The sequence below is a fragment of the Myotis myotis genome, unplaced genomic scaffold (genome assembly GCF_014108235.1).
Source record: "Myotis myotis isolate mMyoMyo1 unplaced genomic scaffold, mMyoMyo1.p scaffold_m19_p_1, whole genome shotgun sequence".
Classification (NCBI taxonomy): domain Eukaryota; kingdom Metazoa; phylum Chordata; class Mammalia; order Chiroptera; family Vespertilionidae; genus Myotis; species Myotis myotis.
The window spans coordinates 2,988,642-3,010,786 of record NW_023416313.1 but is presented as its reverse complement, the minus strand read 5'-3'; the positions used below and the strand labels follow the sequence as shown (position 1 = coordinate 3,010,786).

The 22,145-nt window shown below is 56.6% G+C and overlaps 1 protein-coding gene and 1 long non-coding RNA gene across 6 annotated transcripts in view; one reads left to right on the top strand and one right to left on the bottom strand.

The window, feature by feature from the left end:
• Positions 1-973, bottom strand: part of JAKMIP1 (janus kinase and microtubule interacting protein 1) — a 68,923-nt gene extending 67,950 nt beyond the window's left edge. For all 4 annotated transcript variants that reach the window (XM_036328531.1, XM_036328511.1, XM_036328520.1 and 1 more), the window contains exon 1: positions 649-973. The gene's annotated coding sequence lies outside the window, so the exon portion shown is untranslated. The remainder of the gene's footprint in view (positions 1-648) is intronic.
• LOC118666342 lies at positions 100-12,111 on the top strand. 2 transcript variants are annotated; one of them, XR_004970941.1, is made up of 3 exons: positions 100-208; positions 10,817-10,897; positions 11,896-12,111. It is a non-coding gene; the product is annotated as an uncharacterized LOC118666342 (long non-coding RNA). The 2 variants fall into 2 exon arrangements; XR_004970940.1 differs by having other exon boundaries at positions 100-266.
• The last annotated feature ends 10,034 nt before the right edge of the window (positions 12,112-22,145 follow it).

Sequence of the window (22,145 nt, the reverse complement as noted above, 5' to 3'; positions counted from 1 at the left end):
ATCTTTCCAGCCTTCTCCCCGGCGCCCACGTGAGCGGAGCAGCGCGGGGGTGTGCGTGGCAGGGGCCGCGGCAGCGTGTGCTGTGCGTGGGGCGGGAGTGCAGGCAGAGCGGCCTCACCCTCCGGCCCCTGGCCGCCGCGTCGCGGCTCTGGGCTCCATCCTCTGTGCCACCTCGGCCGGGATTGGGGGACCCTGACCTACTCTGCGGGTAGGACGCGGAGGGGACGGGCCGGCCACGCCCCCCAGCCACTCCCTGGAGGCGCTGGGTGGGTCCCCTCCCCCTCCTCAGTTCGGGGGCGGAATGGAGAGAGGACGTGAGGGTGGCGTGAGGGAGAGAGAGGGGCTGGCGCGGGATGGGGAGGGGTCCTAGCGAGAGAGGCGACGCAGAGTCCCTGGCGGGGAGGATGCAGGGGCATTTGGAGAGGAGTGGGGGATGGGGACGGAAGGATGGGGCTCACGGAGGTGAGAAGCGAGCGTGGCAGGGGACTCAGGAGGGGCGCGAAGGCTGGAGGAGGAGAGGTGGGCGATGGGGCGGGGCGGCACCGGTAACCGCGTCCCTTGCCGCCCGGTCCACCCATCGGTCGCGGGGTCCGCGGGTCCCCTTTGGCCAGCGCGAGCCTCCCGTCCCCCCGGGGTACCTGTACCCACCTGCTGGGCGCTCGGGCCCGAGCCGGGCAGCAGCAGCGGGCGTAGCGAGCGCAGTCCCGCGCCGCATCCTCCGGCCGCCCCTCCCCGTCCCAGCCTTCGCCGCCGCCGCCGCCGCCCCCGCCTTAAAAAGGACAAAACGGAACAGAAAAAGGATGCGTGCAAAAAAAACCCCAAAATCGTCGGAGGCAAATGGTGACGCCTGGCTGCTGTGCGCGCGGCTCGGCGGGGCGCGGGTCCCGTGGCAGCAGCGCGGGTGACAGTGCTCGGGGCGGCCGGCCCGCGCGTGCCGCACACTCCGGGCTGCAGCTCCCGCGGCCGCCCGGCGCCCGGCTCCCCGCGCGGCCCCGCCCCGCCCCCGAGGCGCCCCGACGATTGGGCGGTCCTCCTGTCAGTCAGAGAGGAGGGCGTGGCGCTCGCCCCGCCCCCGCCCTAGGCCGGCGCTGGGAGCGGCTCTGCGGCCGGGAGAGGAGGTGCGGGGAGGCCGGAGCGTGCGCACTGGGCCCGGCGGCCCGCGCCGGGGAGGGGCTGGGGTTCCTTGGGTGGGTGAGCGCCGCTTCTGGGTGCCCGCTGGGTAGGAGCTGTCCCTGGGGGCTTTCGGGCGCCAGTTGGAGCTAAGGCCCGGGGAAGTTTGTCCCTACCCACAGCGGGTTCGCATCCAGGCTTGTTTGGTTTGGGGTGGGGGGTGTAGGAGGGTATGCAAACCTGGGGCTGTGATCATCAGGCAATTGGTGGTGGGGAAGACACAAGATCGCGTTACGATGTTTTCGCCTTTGTACAGGAATCTCACGGTCAGAGGTTAAAGGGAGATGCTGAAGGTGACACAAGTAGCAAGTGGCGGAGGCGGGAGTCTCACACCTGAGCCCCAGGTCATCCCCACCAGGCAAAGCCCCATCACCAAACAGTAGAGGAGTGAACGCAGGGAGCTAGGCAAGGATTCATTCTTTCCGTTTGTCCCACAAATATTTATTGAGCACCTACTAGGAGCCAGGCAGCCATTAAGACCTAGGGCTACCACAGGAAACAGCTGAGAGAAAGCCACTGTCCTCGCAACTTCCAGTCCAGCAAAGAGGAGAAAGGGCGGGGCGTCCAGGTACAGCGTCCTCCTGAGCGTGGAAACACCTTGTTCCAGGACAATGGGCATATTTGAGACTAAAACACAGCAGATGTCTCTGGGCCAGAGAGAGGTGAGGCGGGAGGTGGGCAGAGGCCAGGGCATCGCATAAGCTACAGGAGAGAATTTATTGTTCATCCTGGGCTGTTTCGCCAGGCAGGGCGCTCAGAATACTGTCAGATGTATGCAGGTATTTATTTTTTTTTAATATATTTTATTGATTTTTTTTACAGAGAGGAAGAGAGAGGGATAAAGAGTTAGAAACATCGATGAGAGAGACACATTGATCAGCTGCCTCCTGCACACCTCCCACTGGGGATGTGCCCGTAACCAAGGTACATGCCCTTGACGGGAATGGAACCTGGGACCCTTCAGTCCGCAGGCCGACGCTCTATCCACTGAGCCAAACCGGTTAGGGCTGTATGCAGGTATTTAAAGGTACTGGACAGGATGCGTTATGTGAAGCCCCAGTAACAAACACTCCCAAATCTCAGCGTCTTTCTTGCTCACCCAGCACATCCCATCTGGTCCAGCAGAGGGCTCTGCTTAATGCTAGTCTATCTCAACTGTACCTGGGGTCAGTTGGGCAGTAGGAAGGGAAGGTGGCAAATTGTACCGGCTTTTACAGCTTCATGTTGGAAGAGACACATCACTTCCCTCAGGGTTCATTGGACAGAGCAGGTCACATGGCCACCCCTGGCTTCGTGGAAATAATAATAATAATAATGTAAGGATGGACATTGTTACCTGAAACAAAACCAGGGCTCTGTGTGTGCAGAAGAGGGGAGGATGGATACTGAGCTGGCAACCAGCAGTGGGGAGGTTTTATAGGACCTGAAGCTTCTATTTGGAGGCCCCTTTAAGAAAAAAAAATTTAAGGGAAATTAATACAAAATTAGGCACCAAAGTGAATATGTATTTAGAATAATTAAAAAACAAATTGTTCAATGTTTCAAGTTGACAGGTAACAAACTTTATAAATCCAGAAAAATAATAATTTTTAAAATTAACTACCTGACCACCTTTATAATAGCTTTCTCTCTACTTTTTTCTTTTCTTTCTTTTTTTTTTTTTTTTTTTTTTTTTTTGCTTTTTCATCCTTTTGGGTTGTATTTTTATAGGACAATGATTTGTAATGATTTGTAATTTTTTTCCGAGAAAAAACTGAATAATCCAGCGTGCTCGTCCAATGGTGGCATTTTCCATGTCGCTTAGGACACTTTCCACCTCATCGCTCACTTTTGGAAGTCATGCTCATTCACTGTCCCAACTGGGAAAACCTCTCTCATTCTCTCATAAATGATCACTAAGATTTGGAAGAATTCCTTTTTTCAGCTTTCTTATTGCAATCGTATTAATTTTCTCAATAAAAAGAATCGTATAAATTCAAACCAGGAAGTGACTCAACCAGCACTTCCTTAGCTCGGTGCCCCTGGGGGAGCACATGAACAAGGCAGATGCCTGGGCTCTCCTGCACCCCACTGAAGGGGGGACCTCCACGCAGCAGGACCCAGCCACGGGGGTTCCACTTTGCGCCCCAGGTGAGGCGAGGCCAGCGGGAGCCTGGGAGGTCTGGGACTCGCGGATGCCCGGGTTCCTGTGACTGCAGGTCTGCAAGTCCAGGTCTCCCTGTTGAAAGATCACCTTGTAAGCCTGTGTCTCCTCCTCTACCCATGTACTCTGCTGCCAGGCACCCCAACACAGGTTCCCACCCGTGCCCCTGGGTTGGCACAGTGTGGAGAGGATAATCCTGGAAGCCGATATACCCGCCCAGGGAGCAATAGTTTGACCTACACAGACCAGCTGGGAGCCATATAAACATACCCACTAAGCACAAATGAAGGCATCCTGGACTCAACTTCCTTTCAGCTTCTTCCCCAAAAATGCCCTCGGCCTCCCCAACACCCCCAGTATGAGAGGAGTGTGATGACAGGGGGTCAGGGGGGAAGAGACAGCAGGAGGGTGTTGTGGGCTAATTATGACCCCTCAAAATTCATGTGTCGAAGTCCTAACCCCCAGGACCTCAGAATGTGACTGAATTTGGAGGTAAGATCTTTATTTTTTTTTAATGTATTTTTATTGATTTCAGAGAGGAAGGGAGAGGGAGAGAGATAGAAACATCAATGATGAGAGCAAATTATTGATCAGCTGCCTCCTGCACCCCCCCTACTGGGGATCGAGCCCACAACCCCGGCATGTGCCCTTGACCGGAATTAAATCTGGGACCCTTCAATCTGCAGGCCACTGCTCTACCCACTGAGAACACCGGTCAGGGCTGTAGGGTCTTTAAGTACATAATTAAGGTAAAATGAGGTCATTGATGTGGGTCCTGATCCAATCTGACTGGTGTCCTTATAAGTAAAGGCGATGAGGACACAGGCACAGAGGGACGACCCCGTGAGGACACAGGGAGGAGATGGCCATCCACATGCCAACGAGAGGCCTCGGGAGGAACCGCCCTGCCCCCATCTTGACCTTGGACTTCCAGCCTCCAGGCCTGTAATCGCCTCATTTCTGTGCCACCCAGTCTGTGGTACCCTGGCCTGGCAGCCCAACAGCCCAGTGCAAACTCACACACCTAGCTGCTGACGGACATCTGCTGCGTGCTGGTGCCCTGCCTGGTACCAGGGACCTGGCGTGGAAACATCCGGTCTCTCTCCTCAAGGGCTCGTGGGCAGGGAGAGAGAGTGTGGGGGTCATTGTGCTGGGGTAGCCGGGGCAACAGGAGTGCAGAGAACAGAACTCCTAGAGCTGCCCAAATGGTCAGGGAGCTTCCCGGAGGAGGAAACATTGAGCTGAGCTGAGACAAGGAGGGAGGGGCCAGAGGGACAGCATGAAGACCATGGTGTGGGCTTCCAGCCTGCTGCCCCCTAGAGGTCACAAAAGGTCGAGAGGCTGAAGGCCCCCTGGGGACTCCTGGGGATGAAGGGATCTGGAAGAGAGGGGATACCCTGCAGAGGTTGGCAGACTCTGGCATGTGTGTGGAGACCGATGGGCAGTGGAGGCGAGAGGCTGTGCAATGGTGGCAATGAGGCAGGCTGAGGGCCAGACCAGGCAGTTGGAGCCATGGTCCTTGAAGGACATGGTCCCTGAAGGACAGGTCTCCTTTTAATGGAAAGGGTCAGTCATTTTCCTAAGCCACCCCCCTCCCCCCGCTGGTCGGTGGCAGAGTGGGCATTCAAACCACCCAGCCTGGCTCCGGTGGCAGGAGACTACTTCTGCGCTGCTGGGAAGACACAAAAGGAAAGCCCCCCCCCCTCCCCCCACACAGCTCCTAGGGGCAGAGAGGCACAGAGAAACCAGTCGGTGCTGGGTAAGGAGTGGGAGTACCAGGCTTTGGCATTGGCTCGGCCACAAACTAGCTGCGTCGCAATGAAGTCTCGGTCCCCTCCCTGTCAAATAGAAAGGATGCCACACCCACACCTGCCAGACAGTCTGGAGCGTGAATGGCGGTTCCCCCATTTGCCCCCTGGGTCGCCTTGAGCCTCAGGTCCCTCATCTGAGTAACGGGAAGAACAGCCCCTCCTACAGGCCGAGTAGGCTATTTAAAGAGATTACGATGGTGGCGCACCTCAGACGGAGTTGGGGCCATTAAGAGTGCTCAGGTGGTGAGCGCCACTGGCATCCATCGGGGAAAAGCTACTCCCCGTCCCTGCAGAGGAGGCTGTGTGCTGCCCATTTTCCAGATGAGACAACCGAGACCCGGAGAGTCCAAGTGACTCTGCCAAAAGGATCTGGAAACTACCGCTGGGTCCCTCTGACCCCGTCCCTGCTCTCCATCCACCCACTTTCACACCCAGGAGGAGAACTGGACTAAGTGAAGCAGCTGTGCGGGCCCATTTACCTGACTTAATCAGCACAACAAACTGTAGCCACAGACAACGGACCAGTGGTTGCCAGGAGGTGGGGAGGGGGCAGGGCGGCGGCTGTGGCGCTGTTTTGAATCTTGACTGCGGTGGAGGGCACTCGAATCTACATGTAATAAACCTGCACAGCACTAAACACACACCACACACACCTGGTGCACACACTGTGCGCGCGCACACACACACACACACACACACACACACACACACACACACCATGCACACATGAGTCCATGCAAAGCCAGGGAAATCCAAATGAGACAAATGGGTTGCAGTGATGCTGACTGCCTGGTCTGTCAATTTGTGCTACAGTCTTTCGAGGTGTCAGCATTGGGGGAAACTGGTGAAGGGCATAGTGGGATTGGTCCCTCTGTATTGTTTTCTACAACTGCATGTGACTCTACAATTATCTACACATATAAAAGCCCAGCGACTGGCCAAAACCGGTTTGGCTCGATGGATAGAGCGTTGGCCTGCGGACTGAAAGGTCCCAGGTTCGATTCCGGTCAAGGGCATGTACCTTGGTTGCGGGCACATCCCCAGTAGGAGGTGTGCAGGAGGCAGCTGATCGATGTTTCTCTCTCATCAATGTTTCTGACTTTTCTATCTCTCTCCCTTCCTCTCTGTAAAAAAAATCAATAAAATATATTTTTTTTAAAAAAAGCCCAGCGACTGGAACAGCGGAACCACCAGAATGACTGGTGGCTATGACGTGCACTGCAGCAGCCAACCAGCCTGATCCAGGCCGATTGGCCCCCGCCCCCGGCCAACCCGGCCCCCAATCGGCCTCCAACACCCCAATCGGAAGCCGGGCCAGCTGGCCAACCACCCATGCCCACCCCTCCCCCCCCCGCCAGCCGCCAGCCCCGCCTGATGGGCCCCCATGGGGAGGGGGCCAGCCAGACCCACCTGCGCATGAATTCGTGCACCGGGCCTCTAGTCTCAAAATAAAATGTTTTAAAAAAAACACTGGTGGACATGAAGGCAGCTGAGCAAGGCTCTTGCAGCGTCATGGGGCCTGTGGGATTTTCCTTAGAGGTAGGCAGGGCCACCGGGAGGGTGTGAGGCAGGCAGGGTGCCCATGTTCCCCATCACCGTATCACAGGGACATCTGGCCTTCTCTGTTGCGAGGTCCCTAGGCCAGAACCTGCATCTGGCTCCTCTCTACCTTTCAATGAACACCCTTTCTGTGGCATTTCCTGTTCTATGAATAATACATGCTCATCGCAAAGAATTCAAGCTGGCAGCTTTAGGGAGAAAACAGAGGTCACCTTGAATCTCGCCAAACCTGCTAACCCCCTTGGGCCCTCGTGTGACCCGGCCTTCGGGCCGCCCCTGTGCGCAGATGCACGGGTATAATTTTACACAAACGGCCCCTTTTATGCTCAATGTCTTTTTATGGATGCCCTGCCCCACTCTCCTAACACTCCCCCCACCAGGCAGCCCGAGTTAACAGCCTCACTAGTTTGGTTTGAACTTGGAAGGTCTGTGCTGGTCAAGGTCCTACTGGGACGGATTTTTCTCCCATCAGTTGGTTTTCTGCTCTGCTGCTGGCTACGCTTTTTAAAAAATCTACCTTCCTTTGCTCAGTCATCTTCGACTTCTCCTCTTCCCTTGCAGCTGATGTGCTCGGGCGTGTGGGAGATGTTCTCACACAGCCACGCCCTGCGCTAGTGATCAGCTCACCGTGGACGTGGCTGTATGTAGGGCAGGTCAGTCGGGTACAAGTCCTGTGTGGGAAGTTCGGCGGGAGAGGCAGCTTCAGAGGGAAATACGCCCGCTGCTCCCAGGTGCCTTTGTCGCGGGAACTATGCTTTCTGGGCAAACACAGGAAGCTTGCAGGAGGGTCTTTGTTTTTCATAAAGAAGCCGAAACACAGAGCCCGGATGGCAGCAAAGCGACAAACCCAGTTATGGTGACTCTTGACCTATAGTAATAGAATAGAGAGACGCACAATAAAATGTATTTTAAAGTATTTCTTCCAATTAAAAAAACAGCTTCCGCCCTGTGCAACAGCAGAGGGCTGAGCGGGAAGAGGAGAGACGGTAGCTGCTGTGAGGCGGGCACAGGTGACCTGGCCCACATCCCCCTCACCCGGGGCTGCGGTGGGGTCTCCCTCAGGAGCAGGCTCCAAGCCCGGGGTGCTCCTGGCTCGTCACTGCCGCTCGTCTTGCTCCCATCATCTTTCTGAGCGCCCCCCTGTGACGTGGAGTGATTGTGGGTTTTGCTTTGACTGGGGAGTGTGAGGCTCACGTTGTTGCAAAGCCCCGGTGAGCTCCATGTTGACAGGCCGCTGCTCTCAGGGTTCATTACTGAAGTCATAGCCCGCCGGGGCCCTGGGAGCTCTCCGCGGTGCTGAAGGGATGGTCTCCGTCAGGTTCAGGCTCGGGGATCAGCACAGCGGACACGCACAGGAGTGAGCGAGGAGCGTGTCTTTAACTGTTCACCTGCTGCGTGCTGCCGCCTCCTGGGTGCCTGCAGCCCGTCTCACTAGCGCACGCAGTGGCTCCCTGGCTCTTGGCCTCTGCTCTCGGGCCACTACCCAGCCGTGTACCTCCGACCCCTGGGAAGGCCAAAAATGGGCATGTCTGGGAGGGAGCTTTGAAAACTGGAAAGCTGAGACTGAGGTTTTCAAGGCCACGTTTTAATCACTCGCCGCCATTTGGGGCACATGTGTGTGTTTGGTTTAGGGAAATTTGACACTGAGCCCCGCATGCCAGGCGTCCAGGCTGCCATTCTGTAACCCTTTCCCCCACAATGAATTGTTGCGATTGTTTATATACAACTAGGGGCCCAGTGTACGAATTTGTGCACCTTGAAAGGAACTGTGGGCTGCAAGACTGTGGTGGGCACAGGAGCAGCTCTCGGCCCATCCTCTGTGCCCCCGCCCAGCCCCTCCTGCCTCGGCTCCCAGTCCCCGTCTGCCAGCAGCCCCGCTCTTGCCGACGCTGCTCCCATGCACTGATGGTGCCGCCCGGCTCGCATCCGCTGATGGCACGGAGTGATTGGGGCTGGCACCAGCAGCAGGTATGAGCAGGGCCAGCGCCGTCAGCAGGTGCGAGCACCCGGTGGTGGGACCACGGCATGTGGAAGCAAAGAATTTTCAGTAACTACCAGAGGCTCGCCCCGATGACAGCAACCAGTGCCCTGCCTTGGTCTGATGCCCCTGCTCACTTGCTCCACTGCTGGAAGCTATCCATTGTCTACACTATCAGGAAAGTGCAAACAAGGAACCCAGAAGGCTGATGGACCTTGAGCTTTGGCAAGGGCCAAAGCTATGCACCTATTGGTCAATCGAGACAATGGTGGCTCAAGCAATTTCCTGACCTAATAGTCTCAAAGTGAATCTTTACTAATATTTACTGACCTTTAAGATAGTCTGTCTGCTATCGGAATTGCCTGCCTAAGGGCAAGATGTGTATCTAAAATTGAAAAAAAGGCTGGCGGGGCCTGAGCACCAGTGAAGCTTTTCCTCTTGAGAAAGACTCTCCGCCTGGCCCCCTGTAGTTTCCAAATTCGTATTTCTTGTCTAGTCTCTTCATTTGTGTGCAGCCCTTCTCCAGGTCCTGAACCCTAGCCGTGCAGGTTGCGGCTGTTACATCTTTCACACTCCACCATCCCACCGTGGCCAATGCCCATCATGTTTACACTCTGCCACCTCTGCCAAGACCCTCCATGTTCCATGCATGCCCTCTGGTGATCAGCGCATATCATAGCGACCGGTTGTCCGGTTGTTCCGCCGTTCGGTCTATTTGCATATTAGGGTTTATATATAGAGAGATGGTCTCCACCATTAGACTGAGCTGCTGAGGGCAGACCTGTGTCTCAGCCAGCCCTCTAGCCTCTGAGCCTGGCACAGGGTCCTGATGACAGCCAGCACCCAGGTACTGTCAATGGACCAAGGAATGCGATGAAGAGTGAGCCTGGGCTTCCCTCCTGAGACCGGCTTCAGCGGGAGGGGCCCTACGTCCTAGCATAGCAATAGCACTAAGGGAGCACGTCCTGCGCGCCTGGCTCTGTTCCAAGAACTACACGCATATCAACACGTTTCGTCCATGCTGTGACCCACAAGCTAAGGACTACTAGGATCCCCATTTTATAAGTGGGAAACTGAGGCACAGGATGCCACCAGTTTACCTAAGGCAGCGGTTCTCAACCTGTGGGTCTCGACCCCTTTGGGGGTTGAACGACCCTTTCACAGGGGTCGCCTAAGACCATCCTGCATATCAGATATTTACATTACGATTCGTAACAGTAGCAACATTACAGTTATGAAGTAGCAACGAAAATAATTTTATGGTTGGGTCACAACATGAGGAACTGTATTTAAAGGGCCAGAAGGTTGAGAACCACTGACCTAAGGCCACATGGCAGGTCAGTGGCAGAGCTGAGCTGTAGACCCAGGCTGAGCGCCAATCAAGCCCAGGTGTTAACCCCCACCTCCCAGTGTCAAGGCTTGGTCCCAGCCCCTGGAAACCTGTTGCCTAAACCTTAGGTTGCATTCTTTTTTTAAAAAAAAAATACAATTTTATTGATTTCAGAGAGGAAGGGAGAGGGAGAGAGAGAGAAACATCAATGATGAGAGAGAATCATTGATCAGCTGCCTCTTACACGCCCCCTACTGGGGACTGAGTTCACAAGCCGGGCATGTGCCCTGACTGGGAATTGAACCCTGACCTCCTGGTTCTTAGGTTGATGCTCAATCACCAAGCCACACCAGCCGGGCAATATATATATGTTGATTTCAGATCAGAAATCAGCTGCCTCCTGCATGTCCCACACCAGGGATTGAGCCTGCAACGTGCCCTGACCAGGAATCAAACCATGACCTCCTAATTCACAGATAGATGCTCAACCACCAAGCCACAGCTGGCCAGGCTTGAGTTGCATTCCAGATCATGCACCATGACTGTTGTGCAGCCATAATAGAATGAGAGGCACCGTCCCTGCTCCCGCACCTGTGGGGGGACACTGGGGCGGTGGGTGCATCCCCTCCTGTGCCTCGGCTCCCTCGCCCTCCAGGGATGATCACGGCTACTCTGCAGGGTTGCTCAGAGGTTAGAGGCCATGTGGGTGACTCATGGACACAAGAGGACACTTCTGTATATGGTCCTTAGTGTTGTAAACTGTGATTCAGATCTGGTCAACCATTATTGACAGGTGAGGTTTTCCTCTGGTGTTTCTGTTTCAGAAAAGGAAAGAGGGCTGACTGAAGGGCAAGAAGAAAAAAACCCTCGAGGGATCTCTCCGTCCCCTGAGCTCCTACGACCGGGTAAGAGGGGGCCGTCACCTGCCCTGGTGCCAAGGTGACGTTTGGGGCTCACGCGAGAACTGTGCCTGGCCAGCCATGGACCCGTCTCCGCAGGGCCCCTGATCGCTGGGGCCCTTGAGCCACAGGGCGGAGGGCGGGCTGGTTAGTTCTCTCACCTGGAACCAGGTTCTGATGCTCAAAGGAGGGGCCGGGAGAGCCGGGCTTGGGTCACAGGCAGGAACGAGGTGGCTTTGGGGTCAGCGTCTGGTGTCCCTTCCAGGCCTGTGGTCATGGGTGTTCTGGGGCCTCAGGGGAGGTAGTTAACCTTTATCGAGGCTCGGAAGGCCCTCCCAGAGCCCCGAGATGTTGTCCCCTGTCCCCCAGCACCGTGGGCTGCAGAAGAGGTGTCCCGTGCCATGCACTTCCCCTGCTCTGAGGGTCACCACGCCCCTCCGGGAGCCCGTGTATGTTTCTCTGTCCTCAGGTCCACACCCATCTAAGAGCGAGGGTCTTTTCTGTTTTCCTGTTGGTCCCAGGACTGGTCTGTCTCACTCGAGCGCCCACGGCCCCTCCCCCTGAGGCGGAGCCTTTGGATCAGGAGGTGTAGGGCCTGCACCTGTCCATTACACAGAGGGGAAACTGAGGCTCCGGCAGGGTAATTGGCACGCCCATCCAGTCCTCATTCGCCTCACGCCCCGTCTGCGGGAGCCCTGTTCTGGCTCCTCCTCTCGCTTCAGTCTCTAGATCAGTGGTTCTCAACCTTCCTAACGCCGCGACCCTTTAATACAGTTCCTCATGTTGTGGTGACCCCCAACCATAAAATTATTTTCGTTGCTACTTCATAACTGTAATTTTGCTACTGTTATGAATCGTAATGTAAATATCTGATATGCAGGATGTATTTTCAGGGGTCGCGACCCACAGGTTGAGAACCGCTGCTCTAGATAAACAGCCAAGAGAGCATCTCCCCTCTGAACCCCCAGTTCTCAGAGCTGGTGTTTGTTCCATTCCCGGCACAGATAAGTGATCTTCCTAAATGAACAGAAAAGCCAGCTGAGGGCCAAGCACCCAGATGGGCCTGTGGACGAAAGGGGCCACGTGCTGACCAGACCGGCTCAAGGAGTCCTGCATGGCGGTCTTGCAAACTCAGAGACCTAAAGTCACCACAAAGGATGGTCTGAAATTAAACTTTAACTAAAAGCAGTGATGGTGGGCAGTTACGTCCTGGGCCAGTATCTTCACTGACGAGGTCAACCTTTACCTTAACTGAGCCTGTCTGTCTTTTTGCATCTATGATAACACACCCTTTGAAATGTCTGGGTAACTTGTAACTTCCCTTTTTCTGGAGCCCCTGGGGCACAACCAAATGTGCTGGGCACCAGGACAGAGACCACAGATTCCTTCATTATCATGTTAATTGATCCTGCGCCCCACCTAAGTATGTGTCCATCATTTCACTTTTTATCCAAACCCAGGGGTTTCGTCGCTTTGCTTTATCCCTCCTCCTTAATCTGTCACCAGTGAATTCCATGTAACCCACCTACGTCCCTCCTTTGATTGCAAATGTATAAATACAGATGTAACCCCGCCATTCTCCGGAGCATTATCTCAATTCGTTGAGGTTCTGTTTCCCGGCATATGTGACAGTTTGGCTCAAATAAACTCACAAAAATTCTTTACAGGTTTCAATGGTTTTTTTACGTTAACAGGCCTTTCATGGAAATCACCCAGTTGTTGGCTGCTGGCGGGGGAGGGGGGGGGCTCAGCTGCCTCCAAGGACAATCAGGTGAGTCTTTTCCCGGAAGAAGCCGTGCTGACCCCTGCAGCGGTCTGCAGACTCCACAAGGGGCTGTTCCCTCCTAGTCCAAACTATCTCACTGGAGCCAGAGGGAACTTTCTGGACAGCAGGAGTGAGGCCCCTCTCACCCCTCCCCTGAAAGGCAGCGCCTGGCTCTGTTGCTGTCGAATCCACCCTCTCCCGGGCTGTCAGGCACAATGGCCCCTGAAAAGCGGGCTGTCGTCAAACAAGCTTAGGAAATTCTGAGGGAGCCAGGTGAGGTCAGGGTCCCCCGCAGGGATTTCTGGAGCATTGAGTGGAATTCTGTTTACTGAACGCATTTCCGTTGAGGTCCACTGTAGGGAGCGGCTCTAGGGTCGAGCCTCAAGCTGACCTGTGGCAGGGCCGCAAGCAAGTCCCAGCCTGGAGGGCAGAGCTCTCCTAGCATAATGAAGCCTGACGGTGTAGCCCCTCCTAATTCCTTCCCAAGTAGCTAATGGGCTGTGGGAGCTGCAGCAAGTGTTGTAACCCCCAGTATCACAGCCTACAAAACACTCTTCACAGCGCCAGTACCAGTCCCAGCCGCGGGAAAATCCTCCTCAGAAAGAAAAATTATCAAAAATGGTGACTTGCATTTGCCAGGGGCAGCTGATGTTACTGTCCATCTTATCGACTGAAGGTGAGGTGTGGCTCTGGCAGGGCAGCTCAGTTGGTTAGAGCATCGTCCCAACACTCCAGGGTTGTGGGTTCAAGCCCTGGTCAAGAAGCGACCAATGAACGCACGAGTAGCAACAAACCTCTCTCCCTCCCTCTCTCTAAAATAAAAGAAGCGAGTGTTTAAAAATGTAAAATGTGGTGAGCCAGTAAAGGAACTTGCAGCAAAGCAAGACCAAGCTGTCTTATAACCAAGCTATCCATGCACAGGGCATTGCTTCTTGCACGATATAAATTATGACGCCAACATATTTCCACAATTTGTAAGTTTACGTGGTTACTCACATGTCCCTGGTGTCCCTGTGACAGTGTCTACGTGATAAATATTCTGAAGGGAAAGGCTTTACTCCGCCTGCTTCAGGGCCCCCCCTTGTACTTTCCGCTGGGCCATCAGGTATGTGGCCGCGCAGTCCCGGGGCAACCTGTGTCATTGTAGCTGCTGTGGCTGGTGTTTCTCGCACGTTGCTGAGGATGTGGGGGTGCTGGCTTTTTGAGGCCCCGCGAGAACGCCCCTCGCCGGCAGGGTCCTGGCCTGTCCCTCACGCGGGATGGTGAGAGGCACAGGGAAGCACTCCCAGGCGCCTGCTCGGGGGCAGGTGCACGAAGTTCATGTGGAGCAGCAGCGGCCTGGCCGGCACCTGGGAGCGCCCCGCGTGCAGAGCCGCAGGCTCCCCGAGACACGCTGAGCAGACGCCGCCCATTCGCCCGCCCCGTCCCCAGGTGGCCTGCAGGCAGGCGAGAGGCTCAGAGCTCCGCCCTCCACACACCTCTGGGGGTGCTTGTCCTGTCCCGTCTTTTATCTTTGTCCTCAGAGTTGTTATTAAAACTGTGGCCACTAGGGGGCACTAGAGCCAAGTGGTTGTTCATTTGGTTTGACAACCAGAAGCTAGGAAATCGAAAAAATGCCAGGAACAGGACTGGAGTGACTTCAAAAAGTCACCCTACCCCTAACCCTCCCTCCCCGCACCCCCACACACACATGCAGACCCGCCCCCCACCCCGTACCTTCCCGCACAGGAATTCCTGCCGACCTCCTGGAGGCATGTTTGCTCAGAGACCTGCATTTGCCAAGGAGGTGCCCCCTGAGGCCACAGCCCTGGTTTCCACAGTGGAACCCCCGTGGGGCCAGCCTGGTGGGCCGCAGAGCTAAGGACGGCGTGCTGAGTGCTCGCAGTGCTCCCGCCGCCACGGTGACCTCAGGCGAGTCGCGCTCTCTCCTCCATCCATAAGGTGTAGGCCCTTGGACCATGAGATTCTCAGGGTCCCTCTCGGGCCGAAGCCTGAGCCCGGGCTCCCTCTCTGCGGAGATGAGGACTACTCCTCCCCCCTTCTCTTCCTCCTCCTCTTCCTCCTCGCCCTCGAGGCCTTGGGAGACCAGGGGCTGGGCTGGAAGGTTTAGGGTGGCCACCATTCTAGAGGCGCTGGCACGCCCATCTCTGTGTCAAGTAGACGGGTCTGAGCGTGGAGAGGAGTGAGATGACAGAGGGAGGAGCTGGGCCACCCCACCATGTCACAGATGGGGAGCCGAGGTCCAGGCGAGGACAGGCGGTCTGTGTGGTGCTGGGACCAGATCTCAGGTGGCCGCAGGCACGGGCAGCTACGCCTTGAATGGGTTCTGATCGCCCGGCTCTCTGTGGGGACTGCGCTCGCTGACTGACGTTCTCATGGGACCTGCTGCCCAGAATGGGGCTCAGAGCCGTGGCCGGTGGGGCAGGGGGGCCAGCGGGGGCGGCCCACGGTCCTCATGCCGCCAGGAGGACAAGAGCAGGGGTGTCTCCCCACAGCGGTGGCGCATCCAGTCTCCACTTGGCTCCGAGTCGCTGACTGCACACCCTCTCGCATGGGGCTGTGGTGGCGGCCATCCCAGCCGCTCTCACCAGGTCTCCCCTGCCCAGGCCCCAGGGGCTCCTCCTGCAGAAAGCTCCGGCTCCTCCCTGTCCTCCCGGTAACGCACACCCAGCCGTCCCACCAGACGGCCGCTCGCTGGGCGGGCACATAGCCCCAGCCCTGGTCACCCCACACTCCTGCTGGGCCCACCTGCGGTCGCCCTCCTCCGCCTTTTCCCGAAGGCCCTCTCCCTCTGTTGAGGGCCTAGCTCGGCTGCTAGCTTCTCCCCCCTGCCCCCGGCCCCCTGGGCTCCACAGGCCCCCACATGTCCGAGCTGCATGCTGACAATAACGCTAGGCTGCCCCCGGTGAGGCTCGCCCTGGGCCCCGGCGTGTCCCCTGCAGGAATCCGTGTGCTCACATCCCCTGGGCTGTCCTGCCCTGGGCTCAGGGACTGAGGGCGGATGGACGCGAGGATGGCCGCGCATGGGTCCGGGGTCGGGTCGGGACACAGGCAAGCGGAGTGCCGAACCGCCACCCGTCCTCTCTGTTCTCTAGGATAGTGTTCCAATTCAACAAAGGCACGCAGACACCATGTCCCGCGCCCCCTGGCCCCTCCCCCGTCCGAGGTCCATCAGCACCGCACACAGCGAGTCCCAGGCGGGTCTGGCAGCTCCCATTGCATCAAAGTGTAAGGAACACAATTGCCTGTGAGCGCAGCAAGCTCTCTGGGTAACTTACGTCTCTAACAATTGGCAAGAACAATGTCTCTTGCACAACTGTCCAAATTGCCCCCACACATCTCAGAGCCCTTTGTTCCCCGCTTCCTCCGCCAGACACTGTTGTTCCCGTCTCCGCTGCTAAGCCTCGCCCGCCTGGAAAGTGGGGGTGGCTTTGAATGGGGCGCTGTCAGCTCCCCCTCACTCTGCCTGCGTGCCCCACGCCCGAGTGTTCTTCTCTTGTTTTCTGCTGAAGTGACAAGAGGCTCCTCTCCCACCACCTGTGGGGTTTGTGGAGGTGACAGTGGGAGCTCAGTCTGAGAGCTGTCACTCCCGACGGAGGCAGGAAGTTAGGAGCTCGCCGGGTGCTGTGTAACAGGGCTTTTAGTGACCCCAGTCTTCTCTCCTGAGAGCCCCGGGCCCCGCCCAGTGAGCCGGCTGGGTTTCCCGTGGGGTCTGCAGGAGGCGTGGCATAGCATCAGGGATGGGGACGGTCATGGAAAAGAGGTGTCGGTCGCAGCGTGACCTTGGGCACGTCCTTGACCTCTCAGAGCCGCTGACGCCCCACCTGTGGCCTGGGATAAGGAGCCACCAGAGGCGGAGACCGTTCAGGAAGGGGACGTGTTGGTGTCTGGTGTGACTCGAGGGAGCCGGCCCTCCAGGGGCAGCTCCCGGGCCTTCCCGGCACCCGCAGGGTGCAGGGCGGTGCTGAGGTGGCCCTCAGTGGGTCCCCGTGTCCCTAAGCCGGGCTCACCTGATGACCCCTACGCTCAGGTCCCTGACGTGAGGGCAGCCCCCTCGGGTCCAGTGGGTGGCGAGTAGGTGAACCACGCTCCCGCCACCCGGTGGGATGGTATTCGGCTGAACCGAGGCATCACCGGGGCGTGGAGGCACCGGACACGTGTGGCGAAGTGACAAGAGCTGGCCCGAGAGCCACACACCGTGATTCCAGCCACAGGCCGTCCTGGAGACACAGCATGTGGGGATGGGAAGTTGGTGGCTGTCGGGGGTGACAGGCAGGCAGGGAGGGAGGGGTGGGCAGGGGGCCCAGAGGATTTGAGGGCAGGGAAACCGCTCTGTGTGAGACTGTGGTGATGGATACAGGTCACTCTACATGTGCCCCCCACCCCCACATGCACCCCACAGGAGTGAGCCCTCGTGTAAACTTCGACTCTGGGTGCCGCCGTGCCGTGGGGCTCACTGACTGCAGCAAGTGTACCAGCTGGGGAGGCTGATGGGAGAGGCTGTGCTGGGGTGGGGTGGGGTCGGGGGCATGCAGAAACTCTGTACACTGCTCCGTTTCCCAGTGAACTAACAGGGCCTAGGAAATAAAGCCTATTAAAAGAAGATGGAGGAGGAGGAGGAGAGTGAAGTCAGCACCTCCTCCAGGGAGCCTTCCCTGACCACCACAGCCATCAGCAATCCCCCCTGCAGGAACCCGCAGGCAGGCGTGGCTTCCCCGTGGTCAGCCCATCCCTCTTCTCTGCCTAGTGGCTGGTGCTCCCAAAACAGCCCTAAGCCCCAGGGCAGGGAGCCAGTGTTTCCGTCTTGCCATGGCTCTGGGGTGGCTGCTGAGGGAGTGCATGACGGACGTCCTCCTGCACCCTGACGTTGGTCAGATGGGCTCAGGGCCACAGAGAGATGTGGGGTGCCAGAGACAAGGTCGTACAGCAAACGTCACTGCTGCCTCTGCCGCCCGCCCCCGCCCGGTGACACGGAGCCCTGTGGCCTGTTAGCCAAGCCATCGCTGCTCCTGTGGCCACGTGGCTGGGCTGAGGGTGCCCGGGTAGCTGGCCGAGCCTTGTTTCTGGGTGTGTGAGGGGTCTCCAGGAGACTTCAGCAGGGGGTCAGGACTGAGCATAGGCGAGGCCCTCCCCAGTGTGGGCGGACTGCATCCCCTAGGGGCTGAATAGAACCCAGAGGCCAGAGGAAGGCGGTTTGCTCTTAGCCTGAACGGGGCATCCACCCCCTCCCGCCCGCACCCCTCGGTGCCCCGGGCCTCGGGCCCTCGGACCGGACCAGACTGAACCTGACCTGCGGCCGTCCTGGTTGCAGCCCCCAGACGGCAGGTAGTGGGACTTCTCAGCCTCCAGACCGCGTGGGCGGGTCCCTCATCATAAACCTGGTTTTTCAGACATCCTGTGGGTTCTGTTTCTCTGCAGAACCCACACCGGTGACTAGTGACGGTGACGGTGATGGTGAGATGGCAGGGACGGGGGAGGCCTGTGCCCAGGCCCTCCTGCTGCCCCGGAGCTGCCTGCACCCCCTCAATGTTCCTTTCTCCGAAGGGAACTTCTAAATGCGCTTGATGACTCACCGCCAGGCCCCTGAGCAGCAGCACGCCTTCGCCTTCGCCTTCAGAGATGAGTAAGTGGCCACTCCACTCACAGAGCGGCTCAGAGCTCCCAGCAACCGTGCAGGGTGGGTGGGTGGTGGGTGGGTGGGTGCGCGTGTGGGGGTGCGGAGGGGCCGGCAGGTGTGGGTGGAACAGGAGCCCCCGCGGTGGCACCCGGCCTGGTGACATGGAGCCGTGTGACCAGCACCAGGCCCTCCGTCAGAATCTGGCCACTTGTGCTGCGATTCCAAGGAGACTGCAGAGCGGGCTGGGAGCGTGTTTATAAAGGGACTTAGAAAGGGGACACAGAGGGGGAGGGGGGAGGGGAAGACAGGTGGAGCACAAATAAACAGCTATTTCCCTGTTAGCGTACTCAAAGAAAATGGCAGTGATGGCCCCTCTGTGGACGAAAGGGGCCACAGGCTGACCTGACGCGCTCAGGGGAGGCCTGCATGGCGGTCTTGCAAACTCAGAGACTAAAGTCACCACAAAGCATGGTCTGGAATTAAACTTTAGCTAAAGCAGTTATGGTGGGCAGTTACGTCCTGGGCCAGTATCTTCACTGACAAGGTCAACCTTTACCTTAACTGAGCCTATCTGTCTTTTAGCATCTATGATAACACTAGAGGCCCAGTGCACAAAAATTTGTGCACTGGCAGGGGTGGAGGAGTGGGGGAGGTGTCCCTCAGCCCCACTTGTGCCCTCTCACAGTCTGGGACCCCTCAGGAGATAACCACGTGCTGGCTTAGGCCCACTCCCGGGTGGCAGATGGCAGGCCCGATCCCTCGGTGCCTGCCCTGCCTCTCTGGGTCATGCACACGGGGGCCGATCCAGGGTTTGGGGCACTGCCCAGGGTCGGGTCGCACACAGGACGCCCTGGACGGGTCTCACATGGGCCGTCCGGGTCTGGTCGCACACGGGACACCCGGATGGCGGCCGGGCGGGCTGGCCGATCACTGCTGCACTGCCCTGCCACCCCAGGTTGGGTTGCACATGGATGCCTGCTGCCCCGGGTCACAGATAGCTGGCCCGGATGGCGGCAGGGCAGGCGGGATGGTGCTGTCCCACCCTGCCTGCAGTATGCAAATTAGCCGCCATCTTTGTTGGTGGTTAATTTGCATATCATGCTGATTAGCCAATGGGAGGCATAGCGAAGGTATGGTCAATTACCATGTTTGTCTATTATTAGATAGGATACCCTTGAAATGTCTGGGTAACTTGTAATTTCCCCTTTTCTGGACCCCCTGGGGCACAACCTAATGTGCTGGGCTCCAGGACAGATACCACAAATTCCTTCATTATCATGTTAACTGTTCCTGCACCCACCTAAGTATGTGTCCATCATTTTACTTTTCATCCAATCCCAGGGGTTTCCACTGCTTTGCTTTATCCCTCCTCCTTAATCTATCACCAATGAATTTCATGTAACCCACCTACGTCCCTCCTTTGATTGCAAATGTATAAATACAGATGTAACCCCGCCATTCTCCGGAGCATTATCTCAATTTGTTGAGGTTCTGCTTCCTGGCATATGTCCACAGTTTGGCTCAAATAAACTCACAAAAATTCTTTGCAGATTTCAATGGTTTTTTACGTTAACACCTCCCATGGTATTTGCCTTTGCCACTCTCCCTGCCATGCCCTCCCCACCACCCCTCAGGCACCAAAGCAGACCCTGTACTTCCTCCCTCTCCCCCAACCGGATGTGGCCTTAGGGTGTCTGCCTGCACGGCACCCCTTGCTCCCTCCACTCCTGGGTTTGCTAAGTTGGACCCTGTTTTTATGCCCAGGAGAATGCAGGCTTCCTTTGCAGCGGGGTGGGGAACCCTTCTCAGCCAAGGGCCGTTTGGATATTTATAACATCATTCGCGGGCCATACAAAGTTATCCACTTAAACATCAGCCTGCTGTATTTGGTCAAACATTTAATTAACTCACCCCCAATGCCTTGGCGGGGCCAGGCCACATGATTTCACGGGCCTTATCCGGCCCGGGGGCCGGGCGTTCCCATCCCTAGCCTCACAGTATGTGGCATAGATCTCAAGAACACTTACTGAGCAATTACTGTGCAAAACCCCAGACATATGCCGATTGAACCACGTGTTGTGCAAGGGTCACCACTCCCACCATCTCCTGTGTCCCACGTCTGCTCTACCTTGAGGTCTTGGTCATGACTGAACTGTCTCAGTGAGAAGGGAGTTTCCACGGGGAAAAGGGAACGAGGCCGGGCCCTCTCTGCCTTGTCCTGTCACGGTGTTCTTTCCTTTGCCCTGACAATGCGTTCCAACACAGCAGGAGAACAGCCCCTTGATCAGATCACCAGTGTCCCTGGACACTGTTCCAAGTCCCCTAGGGATCTGGGACCCCTCGATTCCTGCCTTTGGGCGTAACCGGTTGTGTTTGGAACTCTGCAAGCCTTTCTCCTTAGCCTTGGAGTGGGAGACGTCGCAGGCCAGCTTCAGGCCAGACACATTTTCTTCTAGTGTTTCTTTCATTTTCATTTCCCCTCCAGCTCCTTTCAGAGCTCCTGTCCCTTGCAGCTGTTCCTCCTGGAACTGTCCTGCAAGCCTCGCATTTCCCTCCTCATGGCTTTCTTACGCTTTCCCTCCACGCTACGAGGCATTTATTTACTCCATAGCAGCTTCCAGTTTGCTGATTCTCCTCACCCCAGCCATTCTCTTCCTGCACTTGCCTGCGACTTTAAACGTTTTTTAGTGCTGTGGCGTATGTAAAATGTTTCTATGCTCTGACTGGGGCTCCTTATGCAAGTCTCATACATTTTTAAAATATATTTTTATTGTTGATTTCAGAGAGGAAGGGAGAAGGGGAGAGAGAGAGAAACTTCAATGATGAGAGAATCATTGATCAGCTGCCTCCTGAAAAACCCCTACTGGGGATTGAGCCCACAACCCGGGCATGTGCCCTGACTCAGAATTGAACCATGACCTCTTGGTTCAAAGGTCGACGCTCAACCACTGAGCTACACCGGCCGGACTTCTACACTTTTATTGACTCTCATTTTCTCTCTCCTTAGCCCTCTCCAGGAGGAACGGTTCAGTCTATCCTCTCCTCTCTGCTTACTGAGTCCACTCAAAGGTTTTGGGGCATGTCTTGGCCTCTCTGGGATGTGTGTTCAGGCCCATAAGGACCACCTGAATGGCTCCTGGGCCAAGCCCTGCTGTGGGAGACCTCTCTGCTTCCAGCCTCGCAGGTGCAGGGGGGATGGCTGGCTCCCCCGGTGGGCTGCAGGGCCATCCAGGTAGGCTCTCGGTCCCCCAAGCTCAAGGTGAGGATGGGCGGTAAAGGGGGGCGGGTTGAAAATAAAACAAACTCATTTAGGTGATTTCTCAAAGAGCCTCTGAGTTCCCAATAAAGAAGAGAGGGGATGTTTCTCAGCGTTAACATGAACCGTGCAACCGCATTAGTGACAACAGAAATCAAATGACAATAGCAAAGAGGCCACTTTTCAGTCACCATATTGGGAAGGAATTGGGAAAAACAACCCGACAGAGATTTCCCAAGCCCTCAGCGGTGGCCTGGAAACAGATCTGAGAAACCTGCTTTGGTAAATGTATCTTCAGATCTGAAGAGTCCCCAGGACCCCATGTTTCTGCCCTTCAGACTTCACATGAACACAAGTAGTGGGGTCAGGGTGTCGTTGCCCTGGTGGAACGGTCTCGCACGTGCACCTACGCATGCAGTGTCGGCAGCAAGTGTTGGAAACCCTTTCTTAAATATGCAGAGGCCCCAAAATGTGAGTCGTAATCGCCTCTGAGTCATTTTTAATTCTTTCTACTTTTTGTAATTATCCAACTTTCCTGTCATTCGTGTATCGTAAGGAGGGAAGGGGTTCTGTATCTGAGCCTCAATTTGCTCATCAATACCAGTGAGCCGGTGCA